Raw genomic sequence first — 7500 nt, forward strand, 5'->3', positions numbered from 1 at the left:
TGCCATGAATTAATCAATCATAAAGACGTCTCGTCTCCGCATTGTTCAATAGAAACAACGCCACCTCTCAAGCACTTGTAAGCCATACAAAACTTCATGTATTGGACCAGTATTCGGCTATTGGGAAAAATTACCACCGTGAAAAACAAGGCATTTGTCTTCCAAGAGGACAGTTAGTGTTATGAATTCGACTTACGAGAGTACAATTAGTTATATGGATTCGTTTAAGAGAGTACATTTAGTTCTGTTGAAAGAAATACTGTCCATCTTTAAGGTCTTATATTTCACATGAGAATGACACAGCGAGGTAAATTGTTTTATTGTTACATTAATTTTATAATTATAAACGTTATATATCCTCAATACCTTTCATGAAGTTTTAGAATATTGTTACAAGAATTAAAAGCACTTAAATGTATATTCAAATAAAAAAAGGTAGTCTTCCCTTCTGGGAGTCTTACTCCTTAGCAGAGCTTAGTTATCATTTTTAAAGTTCACCAGTTGTGCTTCGGTAGCATTCCACTGTCCAGCTGACTATTTACCGTCGGAATAAGTGGTTCATTGGTCTGGAGGCATAATAACTGACGCTTTCTGCACCTTATTATTACAGTTATAGTCGTCATACCCATCTGCTTAAATGAGATTTCTTTCACCTTGAGCTCTGGTGTTTCCCTGATGTAAGGAAAGTGGAAATCGTGCTTTTAATTTTTAAGATATAACAATCGTCATGAGTGAACTGAAGCTGAAAAACGACTGTGAAATGGTAGGAAAGTAAACAGGTCAGAAACATAATATAATTTCTTTTTTAATAATCACTGCTTTCTTTTATTTTTACTATTGTAAGTTACATCGTTTTTATTAAGTCTTTTGTAATGACATATTCAGAAATTATGATTATTAATATTATTATATACTAACAGAACATAGACTTAAACATGCATATCGCCAACGGAAAGAGTTAAGATATAAGCGTTTTTTCACTTTTATTATTTCACCTTTGCTTCATGGGCATCATTTCCACTGATCTAATCACGAAATATTTAATATGAAAAAGCAAAGAAAGGAAGAGTCAGTAAGAAAAACGCAAGGCAGACCGAACGTGCTGGCTAGTTTTCTTTCAGATATTTTATACTCTGCTTCATGTAACAGGGTTTATTTTCATTGTTTCTCTGGCGGTAAAATATTACTTTTGTCTTCGCGTTTTTATCCGAGCACGTTAACAAACCATTTTTTTTATTTTTCTTTTTATTTTGTGGGTTTGGGGTCCTTGGAGTGACAGCTGTGTTTTTTATTATACATTTTAAAATGAGTTACTCTATTTAATCTACGTTACGGGCTCATACGGAATTAACTAGAAACTTAGATTTCTTTATATATTACTTGTTAAACTTTCTTTACGGTTTGGCGAGTCCTGACCCAATAATACCGAAGTGATTTACAAATTTTTCACTCATCTCGAGAAATTGGGAGCAAAAGGCCAAGTATATAATTTCTGAAATAAAAGGTTTTAGATATCAAAGAGTGTATCAAGAAATAAAGAAGATAATTTTTTCAGTACATGGTATTCTATGTTTATTGTTCAGAGGAAAGGAGGCTTAATTAGAACAAATAATTGCAGTCTTTTTCATAGGGACGAATCACAACAAATTATAATGACAAAAAACATGAGAGGAGTTAAGGAAAAAAAATGATAGCCTCTAAAAATAAACCTCCCTGCTCCAAAGAAATACAGTCCTCGCTAGAATACTTTTGGCTACTGAGTCTCAACAGTTTCCTTCAAGTAAAGTTCCATTAAATTTTCATTGAATAAACCTTTGTACCAAAGTGGCTCTCGACTTCTATTAGTCTTCCTCAGCGTCAACGTTCGTTAAGCGAAAAAAAAGAGAGGGGGGGAAAAATGAGGGCCCACACGTGATGCACATTAACCCCGTCAGGACCTGATTTTATTAGTGTTTCAAGCGAAAAGCAAGGCCATGAGAATTAAGTTGACGCGGCCAAGGAGAAAAGAGGGAGACGCGAGCAGAGGGGAGGGACAAGAAAACGGGTCAAGGTGAAGAGAGACATAGCGAGGACAAGAGGGGGAAAACGTGTGAGAATGAACAAGTACGCCGAAGAGGGAGTTTACCAAGCAGCAAGGAGAACCGAAGAAATTGATGGATATTTTTTGGGAAACAATGAGGAATAGAAGCACAGATTATTTTCTAGTTAAGAAAATACACAGAGCCATTGTCAGATTTACTGCTCTCTGCTTGGTACTCGTTCTGCAAACAACACAGAGAATGAAGAAGAGTATGAAGATTTCTCTTTATAAACTGGTATGTGTATAAATAGTCATTTTACTATAGGGATTCGATTTAGTCTAGTTAATATGCAAAGATTAGGCATCTGAGATGGTCGATTATGTCATTATCATGGCTAAAAATTAAAAGAATTTTAGTTTTATTCAAGCTAAAATAAATGGATATGTCCAATAAAAGTAGCATGCATATTATGTACTATACCAAAAACAGTTTGACCCCTAAATAGACCAGCGTCCTTTAATGAACTAAAAGCATGTGTGGTTGATAGTGGAAATTGACAGAGGAACTATATTATATTATATATATATATATATATATATATATATATATAATATATATATATATATATATATATATATATATATATATATATATATATATATATAAGGAATAGGTAGACCAGTATTCGACTCCACTTTCCACGGAATTCTTCTGTTGCATCTGTATATATATATATATATATATATATATATATATATATATATATATATATATATATATATATATATATATATATATATATATATATATATATATATATATATATATATAACATATAATATTTAATATATATATATATATATATATATATATATATATATATATATATATATATATATATATATATATATATTAAATATATGTTATATATATATATATATATATATATATATATATATATATATATATTTATATATATATATATATATATATATATATATATATATGTATATATCATAACTCTGTGGAAGCTCGAAAATGTGAAGGAACAATCAGAAACTGTTAATATGCTGCCCCTTTATTCGTTCTTAAGGAGACTGCTGTTTCACCCATTAACTCCAGGCCATTGTAAGGCTACGGTAGATCAGCAATGGAACTACACTCCAAAAATTTGGCTCATACAGTCCACAGTATAATTTGAACAAAGGTTTCACGTTTCAGAAAAATGAAAATTAACAAATTTCACAAGCCAGGATGCTTCTCCATAAATCATCTGGCTCCAGATTGAGTACCAGTATCCACTCGCCTCTTTGTGTACTGCACAGTTCAGACTCAGAGGCTTTCTTGCTGATCCTGGCTTCTGTAGATTTCCCGGGGGTGCGGGGGGGGATGCTTTACATCACAATGATACTCTCAAGTTGGGGCAGTTGAGATTAAGCAGTACTCTCCCGCAGCAGTGGTTTCCCTCTCTGCTGGATGTTACTTCGATAGTGCTCTCCTAGCACTATTTTTGTTTTTGTTTTTGTTTACTTTTACTATGTGCTAATGCACTTTGTGACCCATAACTCTCTGGAATAATATAACACATTCCGGTACTTCTTATCTACGAGAGAAAAGTTTTGAGAGGATAATTAAAAACTGCCTCTGTGGTCATCCATTACCTTACTCTTTTCTTCTCCATTTATACATACGTTTATAGATGTTTATACATACATACATACATACATACAAATATATATACGTATGTATATATCATATATATAATTATTTCAGGCAATTATTTTGATTATTTCATCTTGATGAATACTTGACATGCGTAGCAGTATCAATTATGATAGAGTCATTCATATTTGCAAAATTTTATAGTCTTTATTATTACTTTTTAACATAATGTCGTGATTTACCAATTCGAAATGATTTACATGCAAATAAATAAATACATGCAAACACACACCCATATATATATATATATATATATATATATATATATATATATATATATATATATATATATATATATATATATATATAATTTGTGTGTGTGTTTGTGTGTGTGTATTTATTTATTTATATGTAAATCATTTCGAAAAATAATAATACAGATAAAAATAATACAGATAACAAAATTTCGCAAACATGAATGACTCTCATATCATAATTGATACTGCCACGTACGTCAAGTATTCATCAAGATGAAATAACCAAAACAATTACCTGAAATAATTTGCGAGATTCAGATAATTAATGAATTAATCAAATGGAAAAAGGAGACACGGGGAGCATGAAAAGAGGGAAATAAGTAAAAGATTCCAAAATACAATTAGAATGCTGTAGAGTATACGATAGAAAAAAAAAAAGGCGGTCGATGAACATTAAATAAAGAAATCGAAATTAATGTACAGCACCAGAAATGAGGGGGAATTAATATAAAACCCTGATTTTTTTAACACCTTGCAGAGAGACAGCTAAAATGAAAAAGGAAAAACCTAAAGTCTCCAAACTACCGGAAGGTTTTAAAATCTTTAATGGCCGAACTGTCGGAGTGGCGACAGTCATAAACTTAGGCTGGCTTATGAAAATGAGATCCGCTTCAAATATTCCTAACTCTTCTAATGAGATTCTTTTGTAAGTTCCAACAACCTCCGCCTCCATCTCCAATAATTATCATTTGCAGTGTGGAAGAAAAAAATGAAAGGCTTTTTGTTTCCTTCGTTGTTCACAAATGAACTAATGAGAATTTTGCTTATTTTCGACATGAATACTCTTGGCAGCATTCTCATTTTCACTGTATTTAATTAAAAAAGTGAAGGCATTTTAATACTTCTCAGAAAAAACTGTAACATTAACCTAAATGGCTTAAGAATTCAAATTACGTGAAATAAATGCATTTATAGTGAAGGAAGGCAAAAAGAAAACTTCCTCTAGTGTACACAGGACGCTGTCCGTGTAGAGACAGCCAAGCTAGATTGTTTAGGATTTGCGAACATAGCCACACTAGCCAGCGGATTTCAGTTGTTCACTGAATAGTACCATAATTATCTCTTGAGAGATATAGCGTCAATTATACGTAAATGTTTGTAAAATTTTCATTGTTAGAGGTTAGGCTATACATTTACATAAAACAAAAATTCCCTTCTTTTTAGGGTGAGCAGTATTTCATATAAATATTATTACATTAGACCACAAGCAAGCATTGGCATCTACAATATATAGGAGGTAAAATCCAATAAAAACTGCGTGGTATATCGACCACAGAAATAAATAAAAATTTATGTAATTTTCCCTCTGTTGGAGATACACAGAAGTGAAATTTGGTGTTAGAGGAAATTCTGTGGGCTGGAGGAAAGTTGTTCTCATGAATTTCGGATCAGTTCATGGTTAGGTGAAGATATCTGAGAACTCCACAACGTATAGGGTATTGTCCAGGTATTTAGCAAACGAGAAGCCGTAAAACCTAGTCGTTAACATATAGGCATTTCACAAAATAATGTTTATTAAGTAATACTGTTGGCTTGGTGTAAGGTTTACCTTACTTTTTTGAGACATGATTTTTAAGAAATATCTTTGGCAAAAGATGCAAAGAGCATTTTTTTTTGGTGTGTAGTTAACTATCTTTGGTCTGTATTGATAATTATATTATTGTGTAGATCTTAATCGCCTTTTTCGGCTAAAATATGGACTGATGCTTCAAGATTTTAAATATTATAAGTATTATTATTTATTGCATTTAATCCGATTTTTGAGAGTTTGATATTGCATTGTTGGTGCCTTTCAGTCTTAAATGTTCAAGTGTTGTCATCTCACATTAGATAGTCACTTCATAAGTATCCCAAAGTTTATGTAAACGCATTCCATTCGAGCATCATCCAGCTCTGCCTCTCATTTACCATCTGTTTAGAAAGGACAGCATTCTCATTCTACTGAATTTCTTCATTTGTATATTCTGATCAAAGGTCTCCATTCCACTAACCTATCTCACTACATTTATTACCCAAAAAGCTTGCTTTGTCCTGCTCATTAAAGCACTATATCAGACTTTCTTCGCCAATTTTCAGCAAATCAATAATAACACCACAATGTTATATTAATCAGACGATGAACCCTATTCATATGGAACACATCATATAATTCTTATAGCCTAGTTTCCTATATACTTCCTTTTTAAAAGATTCAAAATTTGAAATTTATTATCGAGCAAAAACGTTTGTTCACTGTTACGTTGGTGCACTCCTACAGGAATTATTAAACAATTTCATTGTTAGCTACTATTTTTTAACACCCCATCAAAGCAACAGTATATTTTTCTAAGCAAAGGTTCGGGGAAATATCACTGTTTAGATTTTTAATCGATGCAACACTAACAGTAAATTTTATTTGTCTTCCTTTTGTAAAGCTCCAGTGTTTGAAAAATGTGGTGCGAAATTTTGAATGTAATTTTCACTTCTTTAATTAATAAATTTTATCATGAACATTTATATGAAAAACAAAATTAAATGTTAAAATTTCGAGTCTTACATTATTCTGGTCGTACGTGTGTTTCAAGATAGTTTCTACGTTTTTATGAATAAATATATGAAAACTCAGTCAGAAAACCAAATGTAGACAAAAACCTTGTAGATGAATATACTGTATATGACCCTTTTTTTGCACCAGCAGTAATAAAACATAGAGGAGGCACTTTTCAGAGAAAGAAATCGTGTTCCTTTGTATTGTGAGCGTATAATTTGTTCCTGCGGTCAAGAAAGAGGATGATAACAATAAAGAGAGATTACTTTTTCATCTGCACAAAAGACGTGGTTCTTATACGGTATTCCTTGTGCGTATTGTAATATATTACTTAACTCAGATGTGACAGTATTACACATTGGTCGAAGTTGAATAAAGGTTTAAAACTGCAAATGGAAATACTTAATGAAATAAAAGTAAAAACTAAAATATAGGTCATTCTAGCACAGGAATTAGCATACCGTTTCGCTCCTTGAATTTCTAAAAATTTGAAATCATTCCAACCTGAAGAGTATAATATGAAAGGTAATGTCATTACCATTAGTTCAGATAATTATTAATCTAGTATGACAAGAGAATAGCCGTCACTTTAATAAAAAAAGAAGACATTAATGCGGAGCCGTTACTGGTAAAACCATTACTGGCGCCATCTTGTTCAGTCCATTAGTAAGCCCTGTCCCTTTTATTTTAATGCATTTATGAGACCGGTGCGGTGATTCTCCATGAAATATGCATCGCATTAAGCCACGTACTATGAAATTTTCAATTCTTCCCTCCCCGAGAGAGACCCCATCACGCGGGGAAGATGGGGAGGAGTGGAGTTGCGGTGTCTTATAAAGTTCATTACTATTCTATGGACGGGAAATGACGAGAGAGAGAGAGTCAAAATCATGATTAGCCCAATATACTGAAAAGGATGCAACGAAGAAACGAATTTACTTTTACCATATTTGTCATTAACAAAACCTATTAC

General features: G+C 32.1%; 1 long non-coding RNA gene across 2 annotated transcripts in view; it reads left to right on the forward strand.

Moving 5' to 3' along the window:
• Positions 1-7500, forward strand: part of LOC136843218 (uncharacterized) — a 674464-nt gene that overhangs the window by 441167 nt on the left and 225797 nt on the right. The gene's annotated exons all lie outside the window — the stretch shown is intronic.

Source organism: Macrobrachium rosenbergii, chromosome 11, assembly GCF_040412425.1.
Source record: "Macrobrachium rosenbergii isolate ZJJX-2024 chromosome 11, ASM4041242v1, whole genome shotgun sequence".
Taxonomy (NCBI): Eukaryota; Metazoa; Arthropoda; class Malacostraca; order Decapoda; family Palaemonidae; genus Macrobrachium; species Macrobrachium rosenbergii.